The sequence below is a fragment of the Pinus tabuliformis genome, chromosome 1_2, assembly GCF_031772625.1.
Source record: "Pinus tabuliformis cultivar Carrire ecotype Pingquan chromosome 1_2, CPIR1, whole genome shotgun sequence".
In the NCBI taxonomy this organism is placed as follows: domain Eukaryota; kingdom Viridiplantae; phylum Streptophyta; class Pinopsida; order Pinales; family Pinaceae; genus Pinus; species Pinus tabuliformis.
Genome location: NC_142298.1, coordinates 1,206,890,389 through 1,206,917,884, shown reverse-complemented (window position 1 = coordinate 1,206,917,884; position 27,496 = coordinate 1,206,890,389). Strand labels below are relative to the sequence as shown.

General features: G+C 36.0%; 1 pseudogene; it reads right to left on the bottom strand.

Annotated features, from left to right (window-relative positions):
* LOC149210605 (organic cation/carnitine transporter 4 pseudogene) overlaps window positions 1–24,951 on the bottom strand; it is an 81,154-nt pseudogene extending 56,203 nt beyond the window's left edge.
* Between the last annotated feature and the right edge of the window lie 2,545 nt (window positions 24,952–27,496).

The following is a 27,496-nucleotide window of genomic DNA, read 5'->3' as shown; positions in this document are numbered from 1 at the left end:
CAAAACATTTTTCAAAAAGATCATTTTTTTACATAATATCATAGCTGTTGTAACTTAATTTACATATTGTTTTTAAATAAAATGTTGTTTCTTTTCTAATTTCTCTTATATTTTGTGTTTCAGGTGTTGTTTCATTCAAAGTTTAACTCATCCGTAGCATGAATGTCGTGAACAGCTAATTTGTTTTTGCATGCTTTCATTTTATGATTGTCTATTTTGTTGTTCCTTTTTCATGTTTTGTTGTTCCTTTTCGAAATGGAACAGCACTTCTGCACTTTCACGTTTTGCTGTTCCTTTTTGAAATGGAACAACACTTCTGCACTTTCACGTTTTGCTGTTTCTTTTCGAAATGGAACAGCACTTCTGCACTTTCACGTTTTGTTGTTCCTTTTCGAAATGGAACAACACTTCTGCACTTTCACGTTTTGTTGTTCCTTTTCGAAATGGAAGAACACTTCTGCACTTTCATGTTTTGCTGTTCCTTTTCGAAATGGAATAGCACTTCTGCACTTTCACGTTTTGTTGTTCCTTTTCGAATGGAACAACACTTCTGCACTTTCACGTTTTGCTGTTCCTTTTTCCAAAGGAACAACATTTGCATTTTCACACTTTTTTGTGTGTATTTTTGTTCTTTTGTGTGCATTTCCTTTGTTGTTCCCTACAAGGAACACCACTTTTTTACTGTTTTTGCTGTTCATTCAAAAGAGCAACACTTTGGGATTATTTTTGAGAGCAACCCTTCCTTCCTCTTGTGGGATTATTCCTAATTCATCTCAACCACATTTTACTGATTTCATTTTATGGCATGAAGTACACTACTTTTATGAGGACAAGAATTATGGATTTTTTTAAAGCAAAGTTAATATCATTAACGTTATGATCTTTAACAGGACAGCTCCTTGATGATAGATTCTTTTCAAAAGGCACACAATTATTTATATATCACTTTACTGCATTGTTTTCTGTTGAACATGATATTGATTGATCATCTTAATACCATGCTGGTTCCACCCTTCCTGGTTATAATCTTCTCTGTCTGTAGTAAATGAGATTATGGGTATATTTTTTTTTCTATTGACATGTTCAACTTCTTCCACTATCCATGCTCTTAAGGAGTACTGAGCCTCCCTCTTTTTATCATCAAAATGTGTAATAATAACAAAATTTTGTTCGCAGATGGAGGATAGGGGGTCTCATTACGAGCCAACCTACCATGTTCATAAGGTTGTAACAAAGTGACATTCCCATTATGGCCACCACACCAGGGTTATGATCCATTGGATAGCCAAATTATCCTTGGAACAGGAGGTCTCATCACGAGCCGACCTGATCACTTTTGCTACATCCTAGTGAATGGCAGTGTGGTTATTTGGTTACCATGCCAGCACATTGATCTCTTCTATAGAACAACACTGAAACTCTCTAGTTATAAATTGAGGATTCTGGCTCATATGGGTTAAAAAGCAACCCTGTCGAGGCTATGGACGCCTGCTGGTAGCAGCGACTCTGCTTATGGTATTGAAGTTATATCTTATCGTCAATTATTATTATAATACCCTTTTCTTATTTTCCTTTTTATCAGAGAAGTTATTCCCTTAATTTTTTCCTTGTTTTGAACCTTTATGCATGAGAAATTGTTTTATGATCAATCACATCATTTTCAGCTAGAATACCGTCAGCAAAGCATCTTTTTAGCATATTGTTGTCCTTTTTCGTTTTGCATAAACTATCATCACTCCAAAGCGTCCTATCTCTTATTCATAACTATCTTTACACACTTTGCTCTCAATATAACCATAACTTTCACCGTCCTATCATTGATAAGTGTACTCTGCCTCCCTTACTGATATATTGTTCATTCCATTGCCTTGCCGTGAGCACCACCCCTTTCATATGCTTTATGGTTATGGAACCCATTTTCCAATTGGAGGGGGGAATGTATGCATTATGGGATTGCATGCGATATTATTACTGCACTTTGCCTTACCTTGTTGATTTGACAACATATTAGTATTGCATGTATACATAAGTTTTTCTAATTGCAATTTTGCATGCATCTTATCTGTTGCTATTCAAAGCTAACACTATGGATTCAAGAACATTGTATGCAAAATAGTGCTTTGTTTACAGGAGAACAACAAGTATGCAGGGGAAATTCTATTCACAATATGACCACACTATTGCAACTAACAGAAGCGGCTCGAGCAACTTGCGAACATGAAAAACTCTTCAGACATTATGTGCTTACCTGGATTCCACCTTTTGCACCAACTTTGCCTACATCAGCTTCAACAACTGTCAATACATATATGTCATTCCACATTTTTCTTTTGGAGGTAAAACTTGAGGTAAAATAGCATAATTTTCTGATTTATTACGAATTTAGGAGAATTTACTGAACATCCATTTTGAGCATTATTTACCATCCTTCATTTCATAGTTTTTACCACTTCCCATTTTTCAGCAGCATATCATTTCCGAGTGTGGGTGAGTGTTCCTTCATTTCTTTCTTATGACCATTTCATTCATATTCTTTATCATCCATTGCTATTCTTATTCATTCTCAACACCTCCCTTATTTCATGTTGTTTTACACCAAGCATAGAATTCAACAGCTAGTAGCAACCACCTCTATTTGTTTTCTAGCATCGCATGAGGACATGCTAATTTTTCAGAGAGGGGGAGGAATTGCTATGCATGATGGATGTTTTCTACTTTCTTCCTTATTTAAGGCATACAATTTCATTTTTACACAGTGCAGAAATTGATTTCCACATATTTTTAAAACTATGAACTCAATTCTTGTAATTTTTGGAAAACACATACGTATCATTAATACAAACCCACACAATTTCAAGAAATATTGGTTCATAAATTTTGGAAATCATGCACTCTCACCTACAGCCATTTTGTTTATATCTCATGATCCATGCATCAAAACGATCTGATTTTTGGATCATAGAAGTCTTCATATATTACAAATCTACTTGCAACATTTCAACAAAATCTGGTTTGTAGTTTTTGGGAAAATGGTTAATGAAGTTTGTTGTTATCTATGTCATATTTTGCTGCAACTTCATACATATAGTTGAATGTCAATGTAAAAATTGTTATGCCTTCATCGAGATTGCTAAAATTGAATATTCATTAATTAAGGAAGCATTCATTTGTTCTCAAATTTTTATTGCTTGGTTAACACATGGGTTTTTGTCTTTGGGTTGCATGAGGACATGCAATATATTCAGTTTTCGTTGCATGAGGACATGCAACATATTGAGTGTGGGGGTATGTTGGGCCGTTAATATTCCATTATTATTATCACTTTTGAACACTTATCCCACCCATTTCCACTATTCTTCATCATATCATTTGTTATAATTTATCATTTAAATCAATTTTATAAATGATTTATGCTCTTATGAATGAATATTATCTATTCTCCTTTATTTCTAATAAATTCATGATTATGAATTATTTTATCAATGATAGTTTTAATAAGTTGGTTATAACATTATCTACCATTTTTAGCCTCCAAGATAATTTTCAGATTGAATATTTGATTTTTAAAAGCGTCAACTCAAAAATGCGCTGGAATAAGGAGTGGCAGTTTTGCGGTTGCGATTCTGAGCAAATGGAGCATAATCTGGAAAATCTAGAACATGGGTTTTGTCCAGAACGGGCCCAATTAACTTTGACAAAGAAAGGTTTGCCCAAATTCGGCTTATACTAAGAGAAACGCAGGGTTCTTTGAGCACGATTTTCTCAGATTTGCTGTTGCGGCCGTCCTCCAAATCTCAGCTGCAAAGCTAAATTCGTCTTGCTTTTGTTGAAAGCTGGAAGGAAATATATCTTATTGTTGATCAATTGGTTAGAAGCAAACCAATTTTGTAATTTAAATCATGTTGTAGTTATCTCTATTGTAACTGCTCTCTGATCTCTCTCTATTTAAATGAAAATAGAGATCAGAGATGGATGACTTCAGGGTGATTTCAGGGGAATTTGAATGATGGAAGAATGATAGAAAAATGATGAAGAATGATGGTGGATTATCCATGATAGGATAGGTATTGTTGCATGCTGTAATTATCAAACATTTGTTGTTGTAATGATTCCACAATTGGTTGATTAATACATGATTTGGAGTTGCTGTTCATTCTTTTCCTTCTGAAGTAACCCAGGAGCATCCGCTGGCGGCTAAGGGCCCAGCCTCTGGTGGAGTACGCTGCTGCTGCTACTGTATATTATATTCTTTTAATTTCTGCGTGGTTTGCTTATCTTTATTGCTCGGTAATCTAACATGCTTTTTCATATGCTATTCCATGCTCTGCTACGATTAATTCATTAATGGTTTCTTCGGGAAATTTATGTAGTGACTCTGTATTGTATGAGTGAATCTTTTCAGAGTTGATTGCATGTTATTAGTCTAAACCAACTATTTCTGTTATAGAGCATTTGTACTGAATATTACTGTTGTTGGATTCATTTGAAATCCTGATTATTGGAATCCGAAAAGTGATATTATTCTATTTGGAAACATAGTCGAATTCACCTTAATCGTCAGATTACCATATTAGCGTGTCGTGTGTATGTATGGTTGATTCTTGCTAATTCATCAATGAGTGCTATTCCATAAAGTACATTCCATCCAATTTGCCTTAAGAAAGAAGATTTCTATTTTATTGCAGAATGTGAGTTTAGTTCTGACTCGCGAGACTTAGTTTATTTGATTGTTGTTCCATTTACTGCTTGTTGTTCCATTTCCTGTTTGCTATTCCATTTTACTTTCTGTTGTTCCATTTACTTGCATTTGCTGCTTTGGTGTGAGAGAAGGTCTAAGGCTGTAGTGAGCCAGCAAGTCGCTGCTTAGCTCCCAGACCTATGGTCCATGCTCTAATTTCCTTTCCATCAGTTTCTAGAGGGATGGGTTATCGCTTCCGCACCCTTGACTGATAAGATGCCTTGTGTGATTTTATTCTTTTAAAGTAATTTAGTCATAGTTTGCTCAGTGAATAGTTGTTGTATCCTCAATTGGTGTTTGCTGAGTGAATAGTTGGATTTCAGAGCATTTGAGTTTATTTTATTGTTAGATTTCTTTTTCAAGCATTCATTTACTTTTGGGTTTTAAGCACTATACTGCAAAACATTACTCTTAAGTAAATAGCCGCCTTAGACTGAGTACACTCTTGAAATAAAAAGTCGTCCCTGGGTTGATAATTAATGTGAAGGTAATTAGGAGTTTAAAAGACACCTTTTTATCGCTCCACACCTGCGTTGAAATGCAGAGGCTACACTGGCTAGGTGCACTGCAACGCAGGTGGAAGCACTACCAGGGTGCGCTGAGCGGGAAATGACAAATGCCAAGCTCATTCAACGAGGTGGAAAGACCATGGAAGCTTCCAGAATCTTCTCCAATGACACTTGCCTCAATGAATTAGACTAGTGATGAGTAAGAGGCTCTCAACCTCCAAGTGGAAGCAAGAACTGACAGAGAGAAGCCACAAGTCAAAACATAAGCTGACTCATCCTCTTTGCTTACATCTATATATGGATCTCTCACCCAGAGGTTCAGGGGGCTGGAATTTTGTACTTTGTAGAGAATTGCTATTGGTTTGAGATCGAGATTAGTACATTGGGTGATTTATTCTTTGTTGGAGGAGAGGAAGGGATTCCTTTGCTGGGAGATAGATGTTGGATCGGAACTCACTTGGTTGTATCTCCTCTTGGACTTTCTTATTCTGTTAATAAACTATTTGAGTTTCTCCTACATGTTGTGTACCAATGATGTTTTGTTATGCTTACATGTTTAGCTTAATCTGATCTTGGGCTTTTTATGAATGTATATCTGTATGTTCGTGTAGTTTCTCTCTCTTGTGATCTTGCAGGAATTCGGTGAAGCTGGGCTGGTGAAGGAGCAAGGAGCTGAGAGTCACTGAAGAGAGGAGCGATTGGATCAACAAACTAGCGGAAGACACAGGTTAGTTACATCCTTTCTCCTCATTTACATTTCATAAAGAAGAAATACTCAAATAAGCTTCCTTGTTTGTTGCTAAGGCACTATCACACCTTAGAGTGGGATAGGGGCATTCCGAATGGATACTTTTCCCAACAACAGACCCCACTACCCTTTGCAATATATGGTCCATTTTTGGTAAGGGGTAGTTGTCTTTTAAAGAGACCTTGTTTAAGTTTCTAAAATCTACACAAAGTCTAATTTCACTTATCTTTTTCCTAGTTGTAATTAATTTTGAAATCCATTCTGAGTATCTAATGGGCGCTATTATTTGGGCATCAAATAATCTTTTAACCTCTTTCTCTATGGATGGAATAAGGACTGGGTTTATCCTCCTAAGTTTTTTTTTGAAAGGTTTATGATCTTCTTTTAGAGGTATTTATGTTGGATTATACTAGTGTCGTAAGATTTTAAGTCTTCATAACTCCAAGCAAATACATATTGAAACTCCTTAAACAGATTTATATATTTGATCTTTTCCTTTGGGGGTAAGGCTTTAGATATTAGAGTCAAACAAATCTTCTAAAGGTACTAATCCTTTAGGCAAAAAATATTTTTCAAATGAAGAATCTCATGATCATCATCCATTATTTCATCTATCTCTACATTTTCTAAACTATCTATTTCTACTCTAGTAAATTTAGGTTGTTTAGTTATATCAAAAACATTTTGATCTAAACTTCTTTCTACATTACTTTCTAAATTCACCTTCATTGTTCATGAAATCGTAGATCTGAGAGTCTTGGGAGAAAATCTACCATACTTAAGGTTTTTTGGTATAACAAGCCTATGACCGACTTCTATAGTGTACTGGTGGTTTGGTTGAAATGGAAATTTACAAGTACTAGCAAAGGTAGCGAGACTATGGGCCTGCATGTTTTGTTTTCTAGGAATGACAACAAAGTTTGATTCTAGGAGGTCCTTGATCAAGTCTAACACAGTATCCCTATATCTACGAAGCCTAGGGTTGTTGACAGAATATTCACCACTGATCTGTTTGATAATTAGATCTGAGTCTTCCATGATGGAAACTCTTTTGGCTCCCAATTTTCTAACCAATTGTAACCCTAGAATCAGGGCTTCATATTCGGCCATGTTATTGGTACATTTGAAATTTAATTTGAATACGTGTCCCTCAACATGGTTATTTTCCATATTATGGATCCACACTCCTACACCAACCCCTAACTTATTGACAGATCAATCAAAGTCTAAATGCCGAAGTGACTCATGGAATATGTTCTCACTATCAGCTATTCTATACTGAAGGTCTTTGGTTGTGATTTCATTTTTATCACTTTCTTCATTATATAAGATGAAGGAGTTCGTATCTGAATGCATGGAGCTTTTCCTCACTACTAACCATGTACTTCATCAAGGTATCCCTATATAATTTTCTTGGTTGGCAAAAAATAGATATGGTGGCATAAGACATGTCCAACTGCAAAGATCCCTGCAGTTTTTCTCCCCATGAGCGAGATAGTAGCATTCCATATTTTGGTGGGATGTCTGCAACTATAATGGCCATTAGAATTCTCTTTGCAGGGCACTATACAAGAGTCACACATAAGTCTTTGGCTAGACCAAGGCATTTAACCTATCTGGAGTCAAAAGAAAGTAAATCCTTATAAGGCCTGGTAATGTCTAGGTTCAGTCATTCCATTATTTCATTTGGAATTAGATTGTGGGATGCTCCTGAGTCCAACATAACGTTATGCAAAATTTTATCACGAATTTTTAGGCTAATTTAAAAAGGAGGAACTCCTCCTTGCTGATGAATTCCATTGGCCTCAAGGCAAAATAATAATTCGGGCTGGTCATCATTCAAATTAACATAATCCTCTTCCTCTCCTATGTTCAAAGTCTTAGTTATCTGTGACCTATAATATTGATTCTTTACTAGTTCGATCAAAGGAATTGATATCTTTAATTTAGCAATTTCATTTTTAATATTGAAAGGGAGTTGAGGTTTGTTTGTTTGATCAGATCTTCCTTAATGTGTGCAGTTTGAGTATCTTTATTTTGTGTCTCAGTGGTAGGTATTTGAGTTTGTGTTTCTACTGTCTTGCCTTGATTTCTTTTATTTTGATTGTTTTCAGTGATTGTCTCTATTTGGGTTTTAGTGGAGGTTATATCTACAATCCTAGGGGTTGAAGTTTCAGTTGTTCCTCTAGGGAGAATTTGCAATACTTTGTTAACTGGAGCTTCTTTTATTATCTTATTCTGGGTTTGGATGGATCTTTTAATGGGAGTCTCGTTATTCTTCTTACTTCTCAAGCTATATTGTTTATGTACCTCATATATAGCTGACTCATATCCTCGTTTAAAATCAAAAGATTCACTAGATTCTAACTGCAACTGCTAAAGCATATATAACTCTTGTTCTTCCTCTGTGGTTTCCTTTTAAGTTAATTTGGGTATAATCCTATGCTTCTTGGTTCTGTGAATCCTCAACATAGTTTTCTTGGAAGGGGGGCCTAATCTATTGGTCTGGTGTAGCATTTTTTGCAGTATTAGGGTTCATCCTAAAATTTGGGGTTTCTTATTGGGGGTTATTGTTGTTGATTCTCCCATTGATTTTTCCTCTCCATTTTCTCTAACCTATCCGTGATTCTTTCTAAAATTTTAGCTAAAACATCTACTTTTCCATCGGAAGTTGAAGCTTCTTCTTTAAATACAACTTTATTTTCATTCCTCATTCATGCTTTCTTAGCCAACAGATTGGCCTCTACACTAACAACATTACTTTGCATTTGTTCAAGTGTTTCAGGATTTCTCTCCCTTAGATGGTATCAAATGTCAACATCAAAACCATCAGGGAATTTACTTAATGTAAGGCCAGGTGGAGGATTGATGTTGGCTGGAATTGCATTGTAGATATTATTCAACCTAGTGCAATAGTCCTGAATTGACGCGTTAGGAGCTCTTTTAATATTGTCATATTCAGGCAGTATTTGCAATGGGTTTTGCTTTCTCTCCCATCTATCAATGAATAACCTTTTAGAATTTTCTAAGTCTACAATATGGTTGTCAGGAAAGGCTTTGAACCATTTCTAGACATCACCAGTTAAATTTTGGGCAAACAATCTCATTGGACGTTTGCTTCATATATTTCATGCAATTAAAAAAAGCTAGACATCTTGTTTACATGCTGTTGGGTAGTGTAATGACGAGTAGCATCAAACAGGAAGATCTTACTCTGATAATCTACAGGCATGGGATGGATTTGGGCAGGTAAAACAAGAGGAGCATATCGATTTGTCATTGTTGTAATTCTGGTTTGACTGGGCGGTAAAGTTGTGGTGGTTGAAGAAGGGCTTGAAACTGATGGAGGTGAACGAGATGATGATGAAGATGATTGATTAATAAGTGGTTTAGATGATTGGATTGTAGTAGATACAATTGATTAAGTTTTGGTAAAGGAAGGTGTATTTACAGCGAGTGAAGTTTGTGGAGAAACTCCAAGGGCAGCAGTAGTAAGGGCAGCTAGTTCAATAGATTGTTGAATGTAAGAATCACCTATATTACTTATCAATTTAGAGGCCCAAGCTTCTAATTTGTCAAAAGTCTCAACGACTAATTTATCTAAATCCAAATGAATAACCCTTTTTGATTCAATGAGTTGAACAAACCCAGGATCTAAGACTATTTCATGGATTGCATTCTCTGATTTACTTCTGAATAATGAGAGGTCAAATGACAAATCGAAAGGGATGTCGTCTAAAGTTGACAACTCCTCAGGGAGTGAATTGTATCTAACTAACGTGCTACTACTGGCTTGAGTTTCTATTGTTTTAGGTTGTATTAAAATCCTCTCCGGGTCATCCACTATAGTTGTAGAGTTCGGATCTGGGTTTGCCCTAGTATAGTGAATCTTTTTAGGAGCTAGAATTTTAAGTTTTTAAACTGTTTTTATGAAATTTTCTAAAAACTTACTTCAGTTAATGACAAGGGGCTCAAGATTTAATTTAAGGTTTCCTTAAAGTTTTAAGAGATTGAGGATCAAAGTCCCTAGTATGGTCTCCATAAGTGTTATCACTCTGATAATTCTTTTGAAGTAAAAAGAAAGAAAAACCAAAGGTAACCACAACCGCTTTTGGAGATTAGGACCTAGCCTTCCTAATTCTTAGAGAGGGCTCTCTATTTAAAATTTAACTTTGTTTTAGTTAAGATGCTTTTAGGCCAATTATGATTGTTCAAGGGGTTTTTGATTTGTATTTGAGATTGGTGGTGGGATCTCTTAGACATATGGATAAAATGATGTCTTTTAGGCCATTGGGCTATGGAGTCAAACAATAAGGAAGCAAATCTGGATTAACTAACTAAAGGGAATGTTCCAAGGGCAAGATAGCAGAGTGTTTTTTAGATCTTTGAGACAAAGGGGTGAAAGGGTTTCACTCAGGGTGACAGAGCAGTTAAGGGTTCTCAGACCCGGATAATGAATGAGGAATGAAGGGATAGTCAAGATCAAACGGAAATTAAGAATCCTTTAACCTGGATATTCAAGAAATATAAAGCAAAGAGAAATTAAGAATTCTTTAATTTAGATATCAGTAGAAAACATTTAAATGTATAAATGTTAAGACAGAGTGTAATTAAACAGGTTTTGAAGTATTATTCCAGTTATAGGATTTAGATTGAGAAACACATTAAATATTATGAATAACTATGCGAAACATAACAATAACACATGAAAATACTTGTCTAAAATTCACTCATCACATGAATCCTTGGAAATATCTGATCTTTATTTATCAATCCAGCTTGTTGGCTCAACAAATGATCTAATAACCTTCTAGGTCTTCTGATCAAAATGTCTAGAGAAATGTCTAATAGAATACACTCTACATACTTCGAATTTTGAAGTATTAATACAAATGAAGCTACAAAATATCTGAAACTATATTCAGAACTAATCTAGGAAAAAAGAAATATCTTCATGTAAGAAGATAGAGACAACTATTAAACTATTTCATGATGTCCCTTTTATTTTGGTTCGGCTGGCTTTGATCTTCTGCCCTTTAATCTGCTTTGTTGTTTCATCTTTCACGCAGGATGCTTCATTTACTTTAGCCTTTCATCTAATACACTTTCATCTGATACACTTTGACTTTTCTAATCTGTCAACATCCTTTTACCATGTTGTTTTACTTTTACTGTACTTAACCTTTTTACTATCTATTTCTATAGTAAATCAATTAATTTCTCCCCTATTTCAGCATCAGGGAATTGGATTTTTAGCATCTTTATATATGTTTCATTTGTCTATGTGTATTTAGCAAAAGTAGGCTTATTGATAAACAAGTTTTTTACCTCATGCTGGAGGTAGAACAAGTTTTCAAATGTTTGGTAGAGTACTTTTCCTGTTGGAAATGACTTCATTTATGATGTATTTACCTAATCTTTTGCTACCTCCCTGATTTTTTTGTTGTAATCCTCCTGTGTCATCAACTTATCATCTATCACTAAGGGATTTGGTAATCCCTTTTCTCTCAAAATTTGGAACTTAGGCATCAATCTATCAGCGACTAGCTGCATATTCTGACACTTATCCTCCAAGTTTTGCATCAAGTTCCTATTCGAGAGGACCTTTTTGACCTCCAAAATTATCTTTGTTCTTTACTCTATTTCCAATTCCTACAGCTCATACTTATTCTTGGTGTTAAGGAATTGGATAATTCTCGCAGACTCTTCTCACATTTATCCTAATTCTGCTTTTACTTTCTAGATGGCCTCTGTAGCTAGCTTTATCAAATCTATTTGCTCAAAAATCACCTAAATAGATCGCCAAATATCATTAACAAATTTAATGATATTTGCCCATAGTTGTTCCTTTGCCTACCCAAGGGTTTCTTTTAGTGTTAAGTCCTTTTCCAGGGCTTTCAATCTTTCACTCATTCTGGTATCCTTTTGCACTTCTTCTTTGTGCATGATTTTGGCAAGTTTGTAATCAGTTTCCAAGCTTGTCACTTTCTCTTTGAGCTTATTCATCTTTGTGGTTTGTATGGACATTTCTTCCATAGCTTTAACCAATTATCTTGTTTCTTCACCTGATGTACCTATTGTTGATTTAGATGTTGTAGAAACCGGTAGTGTTGTGGCCCTTGGAGCTGTGGGAGCCAATGAGGCTGCCAATGTGGAAGGAACAACCGTGGTAACTGTTGGGATGGCATTTACCGACATAGTGCCAAGATCAATTTGTTTTAATTGGATTATCTGTCTCTCTCAACTGATCATTGAGTTTCAGGACTAAGTCCATCAAATCTTCACGCTTAGTTTGGCTTTCCAAGACTTCCTGTGTCTGGGGGTGTTGCAGTTGAGGTATCTTTAATTGTTTCTTGAGAGTTGCAATGTCATCATTCTTATTTTTGATTAATTGTTCAGTAGCCTTGACGTCTTTGGGATCATGTCCCAATTCAATTACCAAGTCTTCCAAAGACTTGATTTTGGTGTCTTTGGCCTGTGAGGAGGACTTTTCCAACTAATACTGGGCCGAAATGTTATTCAGTGAATTTTGCAACTAATGTGTAGCCATGGCCTTTCCTGTAAGGGTGGAGTAAATCATTTCTCCAGCCTACTTGTGAAATTCGATCTGGTTAATAGGATGAATATCCCTTGCCAATACTTCAAATTATATCTTCTTGAAATCTGTTGATGTTCTCGGTTGTTGTACAATTGGCTTCATGAAGGACATTTACAACTTTCCTTCCTTGATGTCAAAAGCTGATATCAACCTACTTTGATTAGGCAGTGATAGCTTGAAATATTGTGCATAGGATTCCACCTTCAGTTTCTCATTTCTCATTTTAATCTCCTTGAACTTGTCCTTAATGTCCCTATCTCTATCAGCAGGCTTATTGAATGAGGATACTTCTACACTGAGCCGCCTTTCTAGAATTTGAATTTTTTAGGTAGATGGTTCCTATGTTTCTCCAGATGGAGTTGTGCCTTTGCTCCTTTCTAACTCAGTATTAGTTATTTCTACTACGCCTTATGTGTCTTCCTATTCTAAAACAGGATTGAGCCTAGGTCTTTTTCTTTGGCTAGCTTCATACTGTACATTGGAAGTGTCCATACCTGAGCTGGAGCCTTCCTCTCTATTCCTTTTGGGATTATTTTTCTCATTCTGAGGATTCTTCTAAATAGGAGGGCTACTCATGGTTCATTCTTGCTCTGGTACCTACAAGAATGAGCTTAGATCAAACTGTCTCTCTAAATCAAGCAAGGTATTTTCAACATATACCTTTGTACTATCCTTGTCTATGAGAGTGTTTTCCAACCACTCAGATTAATCGGCATATATCTCTATTTATGGTATAGCATGATGAATGTTAGGTCCCAATTTGACCTTTTGCCTTAGTTTGGTTATAAACCCTTGAGGGTCATACCTCCACATGAAACTGCTATTAAACTTCATTTGTTGCAGAATTTGATCTTCTTCCTCTCCCGCCTCTCTAGTATTGGAAATGAAAGCGCCCAACTAGTTCTTGATCTTGAACTGATTCCTTTTCTTGGCTGAGACAAAGTTGATATCATCAGAGTTCATTATCTGCCTATAATATTCTAGAGAAAATAACCTCATGGGGAGGTATTTGTGCAGTTTGTACGGGGCAAGCTAGCAACCATAGATTCTTATTTTGGTGTGATTTTGGTAAAGGTGCCAATCTCCCACCTTACATTGTTTGGACAATTGAAGCACTCTTTTGATTTGTTGGCTTATCTTGGGTGGAGGGCTTCCTGTCAGCATGGTCATGACTGGATGGAAAAAAGAGTCAATGACGTCTGTGTAGGTGTATGACGATGAATACCTGTGGAATAATGGTGTCCAAAATATAACAGACCTGGGCTGGCCTTTAGTATCCAGCTTTTGGATGGTGAAGGGAAATCTGTATGACTGATAATACAAAAAAATGTGGTAAAGTACATATGAGTACTTGAATACTCTCTCATTGTGCATTCTGGTAAATTGTTCATGCATCCTTTCAGCTATGAACTGGGCATAGTTGTACAAAGTAATAGGAGGCTTTCCTAGGGTGAAAATGGACATGAAGGCCAGGATGAGCTCATCAATGTACTCATCTGTGGTATAGCCCAGAATAGATGATATCATGGTTACAATTTGCTTGCCCCTTTCAAATAAAATGGCAAAAACATATGGAGGGGCATCTGTAAGAATGTGCTAGTCCTCTATAATGAAAGTTTGGAATATTTGGGCCAATCTAAATGGACTCAATTTGGTGTACTAGTCTAACAAATCCCCAATGAAGAGTGGGGTTAGGTTTGGACCTGGTTGGACTTGCAACATTTCATTAACTGACTCAACTGTAATAGTAAACAAGACTTTTTGGTCTGGGGACATTATAGCTCTCTAGCTGGGAATGTAACAAGCATGGCACAGATGAACAATCTCAAGAAAGACATGTACTTGTGGAAACTGGTATTTGGGAAAATTAGACTCCCAAAGGCTAATGTCATTAGTATTGTTGAGATATCTATCCTTACTCCAATAATGAATTTTGAGTAGGACTGTATAGGCACTTGTGTCTTTGATTTGAAAATCCATGTCTGCCAGGGGAAGGTGGTCAAGATCCAAATGGGGGATTGTCATTGGTCTGACACCCATGGCGATGGGGGTAGCCATAATTCAGTTCTTTTGGATTTGAATTTGACTTATATAGGTTTATATAAAACTTTTGAAGTTAATTCAGAAGCTTTCAGAAGGGTTTTGGGTATTTAAGTCAGGCACACTCTTTAATTTTAAAGTAATTTCAATTAATTTTACTCAAATAAAACACTTTAAAGACTAAATGTTTTGAAATTGAAAGGGTGTCGGGTAATTTCTCTTCAAATACCTGGAATTTTGGTGAATTAACTTCAAATTGGTGTTCTCGATAATTGCAGAAATTTGAATGGGCTCTGCTACGGATTGAGATCTTGATTGGGGTCTCTGCAACTCCTTCAGGAGTGAAATTGAGGTTAATTGGTGATTTCGGGGTTTGAAGGTGTCGTAATTTCTTGCAGAGGGTTACAAAGAAATTGATTGAAAAAGGCCAAATAGGGCTTCTTAGTGTTTTTATTGAATAGCGGTCATTTTTTGGCTGATGACTTACAAATGAATAGTGGGCGGGTTTTCGAGTTGGGTAGGGAGGTGGTTTCCCAAGCCATCACACTGCTTTATCGAGGAGGTGGTATTTTGGAGAGATCACCAGATCTACCTTAACGCTTGACACTAGGAGACGGGGATTTGGGGAATACTACTTTATCGGGCGGGTAAAGGTCAGATATCGGGTGAACCCAATATGGCTATGAATCATTAGATTCAGGTGCTGATGATCAGACGACATTCGGGTGATGGATTAGCACGGATGAAATGGGCAAAGGTTTTGGGGGGGCCTGGGGCTTTAATTAATGGTGGTATGTGATTATTTTGGAGTTTAAACATGGTATTAAATGATCAGACGGGGTTAATGGAGGGATTATCTTAACTTTACGGAGAATTGGTGAGTTAAGAGAGTTTTGTCAGGGGGATAGGGTAAAAATAGTTTACAGTTAAACTAAGGGTAGGGACAATATATAGGGGGATTTAAATATATACGAGGAAAAGGGGTATATCGGGAGCTATATTATTAAGTTAGAAATTAATATTAACTAAAATGATCAGAATGCAAATAATACAAAGTATAATGTAATATTTGCGCTTTTCCTTTACATACACTTATACTTAGGACAAAATATTTTTGTGGGTATTTTGTGTGAAATGGAACTTAACATGGGGTTTTCTACTTTTCATAGGCAAATGGAGTTTAACCTTAGGAAAAGGGGTTTTATTAGGGTAATTAAGGGAAATGACTTTTGTGAATGGAATTCTAACACTTGATGTCCATAAGTCATTAAGCCAAGGGACTGGTCCCACCAAAAGTCAGAGAAATGCTCTAAGCCTTTATGAATTGAAGGATTTTTAGTACTAGAACATACTTGTGGATGGGGAAATTAGTAAGTATAGGGATGAAATGAATGAGGGGAAGTCAATTAAATCAACTTGTAAACCTCTGTTTTCTCTTTCTTAATTGCCCATGCACATTGAAACATATGATTACGCATGATAAATGTGATTTTGTCCAATCAACTTTATACTTCAACAACCTTTCTTCTACTTACCCATTACTTACCCTAACATTTTTTTTCTTCACTTATTTGGGTGCATTTAGGCTAGTAAACCCTTATCATTCTTTTTTCTTTTGAAAAGTAAACTATCTGATTCTATCCTTATATCTTCCAGGGGCTCAGATTAAGCCAATGAGCCCCTTTTATTTTCTCTACCTATCTAATGATCTGCCAAGATTAAGCTGTTTGGTCAAATTTTGTTCTCTAACTATAAACATAAAATTCAAAGCATGAAATAGTCAAGATTAAGCAACTTGACTACCATGGGTTGTGGCATGTATGACAAGCTACACACAACCATTATTTGCAGAAGAAGTAAAATAGTAGTGGAATTTATAATTTCACACTTTCATGATCTGTTTTTATTTTTGGGGTTCATATGTTTTCATATTTTCATTTTGTTTATTTTTGACCTTTTCTTATTTTGTTTGTTTGTTTTTTTTTTTTGGTCCTTTGATATTTCTTTTAGGACGCATCTTCTTTACAGTTTTTAATTTTTAAATGGAAAAACTTTGTAGAAAGAAAAGGTATGTACAATATTACAATTCTTAATCTTAGCCAATTCAAAATTATGAATCCTATCACTATAGGACTCTAACAGTGGCTCCACATGGGGATGGAATTTCTTAGTGAAATGTTAAGAACTCTAAAGGTCAGTAGCCTTTGAATTGTGGCTAAAGGTACCTTGCAAAGTGTCCTTCTGTGAATCTGCATTATTGATACTTATGAGAGTGAAACCTCCAAAGCTTAGGGCCTTCTCTCCGGGCTTCAACTTAAATGGATTACCATCCAATCCAATCTACACTCTACGATGTTATGTACAATGATGCACAGTAAAATGAACTATTGTGAATTAGTGGAAAAATAATGCTTCAACATCCTACCATTAACAAGTCCTCCTGGTAGATATGATCCATCTATGTTTGTCAAGAAAAAGGCATTGTTGCCTCTATAGCCATAAATGACATAAGGCCCCTACCACCGAAAATCAAATTTTCCATGCTTGCCTTTGTCTTCTCTCCTTGAATCCCACTTAAGGACTTTGTCTCCTATGTGAAAATCATCTATTTTGGTCTTTTTATCAAAGACTTTCTTGATATTTTCCTGGATTACCTGTGATTTTACATATATTTCTTCTCTGCTCTACTGCAGGTGTGTGGTCTGATTTATTCTTCTCTGAATAGCATTTGGTTCCACCTGTAATTCCTAGAGGATATTTATGACTAGTACTCCCAAATATGATGGGAAAACTGCATCCATCCCATAAACCAGCTGATAGGGTGATGTTCCAATAGACTTCTTAGTAGTTAGTCTATCTGTCCATAAGGTATTGACTAACTTCTTGTTCCATGTCTTTTTATTGTCTTCCAGTAACTTTTTGATAATATTGACCAGACTTTTGTTGGATGACTCTGCTAGTCCATTACCTTGAGGGTAATAGGCTGTGGAATGGCCAAGGGTGATGCGGTATTTGTTATAGAAATCTGTCATTCTTTTGGATTTAAAAGTTGCCGCATTATTAGTAATGAGCTTCTGGGGACACCCAAATATTGAAAGGATATTACTCTCTAGGAAGGTGATTATGACAGTGTCTGTGGCTTGCCTAGAAGGTATCCAGCCTCTATCCATTTGGTAAAATAGTCTATGGCTATCAGAATCCACTTGTGCTAAGTTAAGGATGCTGGGTGTATTTCTCCAATGAAGTCGAACCCCCATTGTTGAAATGGCATCTCAGTGGAAATTGGTTTAAGAGGAAAGGGTAAAAGTTTTCTCTTTCCCTCGAAAATATGGCATTTATGACAAGAGGTCACATGTTTTTTAACATCTACAAACAAGGTAGGCCAATAAAAACCATCCCTTAGAATCTTGTCAGCAGTACTCTTCCAGTACAAGTGTCATCCAGAATTTCCTGCATGAAATTATTGTAAAATCTTGTTAGCTTCATCTTTTAATAAACATGTTAAAAGAATACCACTATTGTCTTTCCAAAACAATGCATTATCTATAACACAATATCTCAATGACTTCATTTTTAAGAATCTAGCTTTAGTTCTTGTCAATCTAGGAGGAGCTTGTAAGTTTAGTAAAACAAATGTAATATCTGCATACCATGGTGAATCAGTAAAAGGTTCACTAATCTGTGGAGTCGCCATCTCCTCCTGATCATCAAGGGCACTAATGAAGTTGATATCAAGGGCCTGACAGTTAGATTCAGGCATGAGTTTGGCTAAACCTTGGCCTTTGATGAGCTTGGTGGGTTTTATCTCTATGTCATATTCCAATATTGTGGCAATCCATTTGCCTCTTTTTCCTTCAGGCCCATTTTGAGTCAAAATGTCCTTAACTACAGAGTTTGGAACATAAGAAATAATGTGAGAGTACAGAATGTATACTCTGAAATATTTGATAGCCTTAACCAAAGCTAAAGCCTATTTTTCCATGATATTGTATTTGAGTGTGGCATCTCTTAAGGATTTACTAAAGAATGCTATTGGCTGTTCATATCCTTGATTGTTCTTTTGCAGCAAGACTACTGCAATGGTGTGTTCTGAAGCAAAAGAAAAAATGATAAAATCTTTGTTAAAGTCAGGACTAATTAGGACTGGAGTCTTGGTTAATGCTTCCTTAATAGCTTCAAAGGATTTTTTGGCCTCCAATGTCCATTTAATTGTTGAGTCCTTTCTTATCATGTTATTTAATTCCCTAATTAATTATACTAGATTTGAGATGAATCTCCTAAGAAAATTAATCTTACCTAGAAATGATTGCAGCTATATTATGTCTTGGGTATGGGAAATGGTCAAAATGGCTTCTATTCTAGCAGGGTCTATCCTAATCCCATATTTAGATATGATGTGTCCTAACAACTTTCCCTCTTGTAGACCGAAAAATGTCTTTTTAGGAATTAAAGAAATCCCAAATTTCCTGCATTTGATAAATACTGTTCTGAGGTGGTCTAAGTGTTCATTGTCAGATTTAGAGAAGATTGTGATGTCATCCTCGTATACTACTAAGAAATCATGGATTTCCTTGGAAAATGCTATATCCATAGCTCTTTGAAATGTAGCACCTGCATTCATTAATCCAAAGGGAATCTTCAAGTACATGAAGGTACCCCAGGGAGTAGTAAACACAGTTTTGGCTTGTTCGTCAAGTTGGACTAAGATCTGGTTATACCCAGAGAATCCATCTAATAGTGAAATCCTAGATGACCCCACTACCCTTTGCAATATATGGTCCATTTTTGGTAAGGGGTATTTTTCTTTTAAAGAGACCTTGTTTAAGTTTCTAAAATCTACACAAAGTCTAATTTTACTTATCTTTTTCCTAGTTGTAATTAAGTTTGAAATCCATTATGAGTATCTAATGGGCACTATTATTTGGGCATCAAACATTCTTTTAACTTCTTTCTCTATGAATGGAATAAGGATTGGGTTTATCCTCGTAAGTTTATGTTTGAAAGGTTTATGATCTTCTTTTAGAGGTATTTATGTTGGATTATACTGGCGTCATAAGATTTTAAGTCTTCATAATTCCAAGCAAATACATCCTGGAACTCCTTAAATAGATTTATATATTTGACCTTTTCCTCTGGGGGTAAGGCTTTAGATATATTAATGAGTTCTGGATTATATTTAGTTCCTATATTAACCTCTTCTATGTCAACTCTCAGAAGTTCCATCTTGGGTTTCCTAGCTACATCATTAGAGTCAAACAAATCTTCTAAAGGTAGTAATCCTTTAGGAAAAAAATTATTTTTCAAATGAAGAATCTCATGATCATCATAGATTATTTCATCTATCTATACATTTTCTAAACTATTTATTTCTACTCTAGTAAACTTAGTTTTAGTTATATCAAAAACATTTTTATCTAAACTTCTTTCTACATTACTATCTATTGTACAATCAGTATCTATCTTACAATTCCGAAATTCACCTTCATTGTTCATGAAATCGTAGATCTGAGAGTCCTGGGAGAAAATCTGCCAACACTTAAGGTTGTCTGGTATAACAGGCCTGTGTTTGACTTCTATAGTGTACTAGTGGTTTGGTTGAAATGTCAATTTACAAGTACTAGCAAAGGTAGCCATACTGTGGGCCTACATGTTTTGTTTTCTAGCAATGGCAGTAAATTTTGATTCCACGAGGTCCTTGATCAAGTCTAAAATAGTATCCCTATTTCTACCAAGCCTAGGGTTGTTGACAGAATATTCACCATTGATCTGTTTGATAATCAGATTTGAGTCCATGATGGAAACTATTTTGGCTCCCAATTTCCTAACCAATTGTAACCCTAGAATGAGGGCTTCATATTCGGCCATGTTATTGGTACATATGAAATTTAATCTGAAAGCGTGTCCCTCAGCATGGTTGTTTTCCATATTATGGATCCACACTCTTGCACCAGCCCCTAACTTATTGACAGACCCATCAAAGTCTAAATTCCAAAGTGACTCATGGAATATGTTCTCAATATCAGCTGTTCTGTACTTAAGGTCTTTGCTTGTGATTTCATTTTCATCAGTTTCTGCATTATATAAGATGAAGGAGTCCATATCTGAATGCACGGAGTATATATGGGAAAGTTTTGTGGCTTTTCCTTGCTACTAACCATGTACTTCATCAAGGTATCCCTATATAATTTTCTTGGTTGGCCAAAAACATATATGGTGGCATAATACATATCCAACTGCAAAGATCCCTGCAATTTTTCTCCTCATGAGCGAGATAATAGCATTCCATATTTTGGTGGGATGTCTACAACTATAATGTCCATTAGAATGCTCTTTGTAAGGCATTGGACAAGAGTCACACATAAGTCTTTGGTTAGACCAAGGCATTTAACCTGGCTAGATTCAAAAGAAAATAAATCTTTATAAGGCCTCGTAATGTCTAGGTTCAGTCTTTCCATTATTTCCTTTGGAATTAGATTGTGGGATGCTCCGGTCCAACATAGCGTTATGCAAAATTTTATCATGAATGTTTAGGCTGATGTAAAAAGGAGGAAATCCCCCTTACTTATGAATTCCATTGGCTTTAGGGCCAAATAATAATTCAGGTTGGTCATCATTAAAATGAATAGAATCCTCTCCGTCTCCTATGTTCAAAGTCTTAGTTATATATGACCTATAAGATTGATTCTTTACCAGTTCGGTCAAATAACTGATATCTTTAATTTAGATATTTCATTTTTAATATTGAAAGGGAGTTGAGGTTTGTTTGTTTGATCAAATCTTCCTTAATGTGTGCAGTTTGAGTATCTTTATTTTGTGTCTCAGTGGTAGTTATTTGAGTTTGTGTTTCTACTGTCTTGCCTTGATTTCTTTTATTTTTATTGTTTTCAGTGATTGTCTCTGTTTGGGTTTCAGTGGAGGTTATATCTACAATCCTAGGGGTTGAAGTTTCAGTTGTTCCCCTAGGGAGAATTTGCAATACTTTGTTAACTAGAGCTTCTTTTATTATCTTAGTTTGGGTTTGGATGGATATTTTAATGGGAGTCTCATTATTCTTCTTACTTCTCAAGCTATATTGTTTATGTACCTCATATATAGCTGACTCATATCCCTGTTTAAAATCAAAAGATTCACCAGATTCTAACTACAATTGCTAAAGCATATATAACTCCTGTTCTTCTTGAGTAAGAAAAAAATTGTCTTCCTCTGTGGTTTCCAGTAATTTAATCTAGGTATCATCCTCTAATTATTGGTTCTGTGAATCCTCAACGTAGTTTTCTTGGAAGGGGAACCTAATCTGTTGGTCTGGTGTAGCAATTTTTGCAGTATTAGGGTTATCCTAAAATTTGGGTTTTTTATTAGGGGTTGTTGTTATTGATTGTCCAATTGATTTTTCCTCTCCGTGTTCTCTAACCTATCCATGATTCTTTATAAACTTTTATCTAAAACATCTACTTTTCCATTGAAAGTTGAAGCTTCTTATTTAAATACAACTTTCTTTTCATTCCTCATTCGTGCTTTCTTAGCTAATAGATTGGCCCCTACACTGACAACATTACTCTATATTTGTTCAAGTGTTTTAGGATTTCTCTCCCTTATCTGGTATCAAATGTCAACATCAAAACCATCATGGAATTTAATTAATGCTAGGTTAGATGGAGGCTTAGTGTTGGCTGGAATTTCATTGTAGATATTATTAAACCTAGTGCAATAGTCCTGAACTAACTCGTTAGGAGCTCTTTTAATATTTTCATATTCATAAATTATTTGCAATTGGTTTTTCATTATTTCCCATCTATCAATGAATAACCTTTGAAAATTTGCTAAGTCTCCAATATGGTTGGTAGGAAAGGCTTTGAACCATTTCTTGACATCACTAGTTAAAGTTTGGGCAAACAATCTCATTTGGACATTTGCTAAATCTATTTCATGCAATTAAAAAAGGTCAGACTTCTTGTTTACATGCTGCTGGGCAGTGTAATGACCGATAGCATCAAACAGGAAGATCTTACTATGATAATCTATAGGCATGGGATGGAGTTGGGTAGGTAAAACAAGAGGAGCATATCGATTTGCCATTGCTGTAATTCTGGTTTGATTGGGGGGTAAAGTTGTGGTGGTTGAAGAAGGGCTTGAAACTGATGGAGGTGAACTAGATGATGATGAAGATGATTGATTAATAAGTGGTTTAGGTGATTGGATTGTGGTAGATACAATTGATGAAGTTGTGGTAAAGGAAGGTGGATTTACAGCGAGTGAAGTTTGTGGAGAAACTCCAAGGGCAGCAGTAGTAAGGGCAGCTAGTTCAATAGATTGTTGAATGTAAGAATCACCTATATTACTTATCAATTTAGAGGCCCAAGCTTCTAATTTGTCAAAAGTCTCAACGACTAATTTATCTAAATCTGAATGAATAACCCTTTTTGATTCAATGAGTTGAACAAACCCAGGATCTAAGACTGTTTCGTGGATTGCATTCTCAGATTTACTTTTGAATAATGAGAGTTCAAATGACAAATTGAAAGGGATGTCATCTAAAGTTGACAACTCCTCGGGGAGTGAATTGTATCTAACTAATCTGCTACTACTAGCTTGACTTTCTGTTGTTTTAGGTTGTCTTAAAATCCTCTCGGGGTCATCCACTATAGTTGCAGGTTTTGGATATGGGTTTTCCCTAGTATAGTGAATTTGTTTAGGAGCCAAAATTTTAAGTTTTTAAACTGTTTTTATGAAATTTTCTGAAAATTTACTTCAGGTAATGACCTTAAGGGGCTCCAGATTTAATTTAAGGTTTCCTTAAAGTTTTATGAGATTGAGGATCGAAGTCCCTAGTATGGTCACCAGAAATGTTATCACTCTGATAATTCTTTTGAAGTAAAAATAAAGAAAAACCAAAGGTAACCACAAACCACTTTGGAGATCTGATCTTTATTTATCAATCGAGCTTGCTGGCCCAACAAATGATACAATAACCTTTTGGGTCTTCTAATAAAAAAGTCTATAGAAATGTCTAATACAATCCACACTACATACTTCGAATTTTGAAGTATTTATACAAATGGAGTTACAAAATATCTGAAACTGTATTCAAAACTAATCTAGGAAAAAAGAAATATCTTCATGCAAGAAGATAGAGACAACTATTGAACTGTTTCATGTTGTCCCTTTTATTTTGGTTCTGCTAGCTTTGATATTTTGTCCTTTAATTTGCTTTGTTGTTTGATCTTTCACACTGGATGCTTCATTTACTTTATCCTTTCATCTGATACACTTTGACTCTATTGATTTTTCAACATCCTTTTACCATGTTGTTTTACTTTTACTGTACATTAACCTTTTTACTGCATATTTCTATAGTAAATAAATTAATTTTCTTCCTTGTTTCAGCATCAGGTAATTGGATTTTTAGCATCTTTCTATATGTTTCATTTTCCTCTGTGTATTTGGAAAAAGTAGGCTTATTGATAAACAAGTGTTTTACCTCATGTAAGAGGTAAAACAAGTTTTCAAATGTTTGGTAGAGTACTTTTCCTGTTGGAAATGCCTTCATTGATGATGTATTTAACTGATCTTTTGCTACCTCTCTGATTTTCTTGTTGTAATCCTCCTGTGTCATCATCTTATCATTTATCACTAAGGGATTGGGTAAGACCTTTTCTCTCAAAATCTGGAACTTAGCCATAAATCTGTCAACAACTAGCTGCATATTCTGACACTTATCCTCCAAGTTTTGCATCAAGTTCCTCTTAGAGAGGACCTTTTTGACCTCAAAAATTGTCTCTGTTATGTCCTCTATTTCAAATTCTTGCAGCTCATACTTACTCTTGGTGTTAAGGAATTGGATAATTATGGTAGCCTTTGCTGGCATTTGTCCTAATTCTGCTTTTACTTTCTGGATGGCCTATGTAGCCAGCTTTATCAAATCTATTTGCTCAAAAATCACCTGAATAGATTGCCAAATATCATTGGCAGAGCGAATGATATTGGACCATAGTTGTTCCTTAGCTTACCCAAGGGGTTCTTTCAGTGTTAAGTCCTTTTCCAGGGCTTTCAATCTTTCACTCGTTCTGGTAGCCTTTTGCACTTCTTCTTTGTACATGATTTTGGCAAGCTTGTAATCAGTTTCCAAGCTTGTCACTTTCTCTTTGAGCTTATTCATCTCTATGGTTTGTATGGACATTTCTTCCATAGCTTTAACCAATTTTCCTACTTCTTCACCTGATGTACATGTTGCCGATGTAGATGCTGTAGAAACAGGTAGTGCTGTGGCCCATGGAGCTGTGGGAGCCAATGAGGCTGCCAATGTGGAAGGAACAGTCATGGTAACTGCTGCGATGAAATTTACCGAGGTAGTGCCAAGATCAGTTTGTTTTAATTGGATTAAGCTATCCAATTCCTTTTCTGTCTCCCTCAAATGATCATTGAGTTTAAGCATTAAGTCCATCAACTCTTCATGCTTAGTTTGGCTTTCCAAGACTTCCTGTGTCTGGGGGTGCTGCAGTTGAGGTATCTTTAACTGTTTCTTGAGAGCTGCAATGTCATCATTCTTCTTTTTGATTAGTTTTAGTAGCCTTGATGTCTTTGGGATCATGTCCCAATTCAATTACCAAGTCTCCCAAAGACTTGATTTTGGTGTCTTTGGCCTATGAGGAGGTCTTTTCCAACTGATACTGGGCTGAAATGTTATTCAGTGAATTCTGCAACTGATGTGTAGCCATGGCCTTTCCTGTAAGGGTGGAGTAAATCATTTCTCCAGCCTACTTGTGAAATTCAATCTAGTTAACAGGATGAATATCCCTTGCCAATACTTCAAAGTCTATCTTCTTGAATTTTGCTGATGTTCTCGGTTGTTGTACAATTGGCTTCATGAAGGACATTTGCAACTTTCCTTCCTTGATGTTAAAAGCTGACATCAACCTACTTTGATTAGGTTGTTGGCATTATGACAGGTTTGGCGCTATGGCACAGGTATTGTCCTTGATGGCAACTCACTCTGGTGACAGATCTCAGTTCAGGCTCTCAAAATGAAGGAAAAATATATATACGCGGGTTCATCGTGACCAAGCCGCGTATACACCCGGGTTATACATTCCAAAGACGCATATATGTATACATGCACTTTCATGCAAGGAAAAGCGTGTACATATGGGAGAACTTATTTTTGGTCCGTGGTATTTAGTCCTTGGTATTTGAACCTATGGTTTTGGACCATAGTATCTCGTCATATGTGTTGATCCCAAGTATTGGGTCCATGGTATTGGTTTGTTATGGTTTTGGACCGTGGTATTGTGAAAGGCCTAAAGACTATAAAAGAGGAAGGAGATCATTAGGCAAGGATCATCTGATGTATTGAATATCTAAAGACGTGCAAGTGATTGGTTTGTGTGGCTGGATCAGAATCAAGGAGGAACCTGAGCATTACAAGATAGATAAGTGCTATTGATGGGTCGAGATCTCAAGGCTTGAATAGTAATATCTTTTGTGAATTGATCTGTTATAATCGGCGCATAATTAGATCTATAAATTTGATAATCTGAGTATAATTGAAGTCAGTTTAAGTGTAAAGGGTGAATTGTCTTTTATAGATCTATACGCAGGTTCAGCTCTGAAAAGGCGCATATACACGCAAGTTCAACGAGAGAAGAAAGCGTATACGCTGGTCGGCCTTGATTCAGCCGTGTATGTACACAGGTTTACACACAGTGAAGTAGCGTACGTCTCTTGAAATTTGTTTTAGCTGCTTCTGTGGATTTCTGTAGTGTTCTGGGTTCAGCATTGGTGTCTAGTTACTAGTATTTTTTTCTGATTACAGCATTCTGAGAAGTTATTGGTTGAGTCAGTAGTTGTTTGTGGAAAGGAGATTGGTTGATGCACATATACTTGATGTTTGTTTGATATTCATGGATCCAGTTTGAAAATTGATGAAACATGGTCCCTGGAAGAGAAGATAAGGTTGCAGCCTTCTGTAGGTAAACACCTACGTACTAGTATCTTAGCTAGTACAAGAGCTAAGGGGGTTGTAGCTCCCTTCCAGAAGGAGCTGGAGAATGAGAGAGGGGTGTAGCTCTCTGCAGGTTGCAGCCTGCGTACTGGTATAAGTCTGCACCAGTATAGAATCATTGTAAAAATAAGTTTCTAATTAAAAGAAGATAGAGACAAATTGCAACAGGTGGTTTTCACCCACATTGGGTTTCCACCTTATATCTTGTGTTCTTATGTGTGATTGTCTTCTACTCTATTTTTGTTGTTCCTGGTTATTGTTTATATGACTCTGATGCACAGACTAATGATCAACATCTGTAGAATACATTAAATTATAAGTCTGCATGGTATATGCTGGTTTCGTTATTTGAAGTTGCGTATATACGAGGTTTTCTCTAACTGAAGTAGGGTATATGATCTGGGTGTGAAATAAAAAATATTTGACTTAATAATACTGATTCACCCCCCCTCTCAGTATTATTTCGAACAATTGGTATCAGAGCAGGTCCTTCAAAAGAAGCTTGATCGCTTGAAGGAAGATCGATCATCATGAGCAACTACGAGAGAGAAGCCTCGATCAGGCCACCAATTTTTGATGGGACCAACTTCATCTATTGGAAGGTAAGAATTATAGCCTATCTTCAATCTCTTGGTACATATGTCTGGGATATCATAGATACAGGGTACACTTTTCCATCAGCAACTCCTACAGATCTGGCTGGGAAGAAGCAGTATGAAACAAATGCAAAGGTTGTCAATACTCTATTAGGGAGTCTATCTGTTACACTAAAAAATGTCACCATGGCTATTTACAGTCAGTATGGCTCAATCAACAGTCATACTACCCTTTTGAGCAAGTCTTAGGCCTCTGCTATTCATGTCAA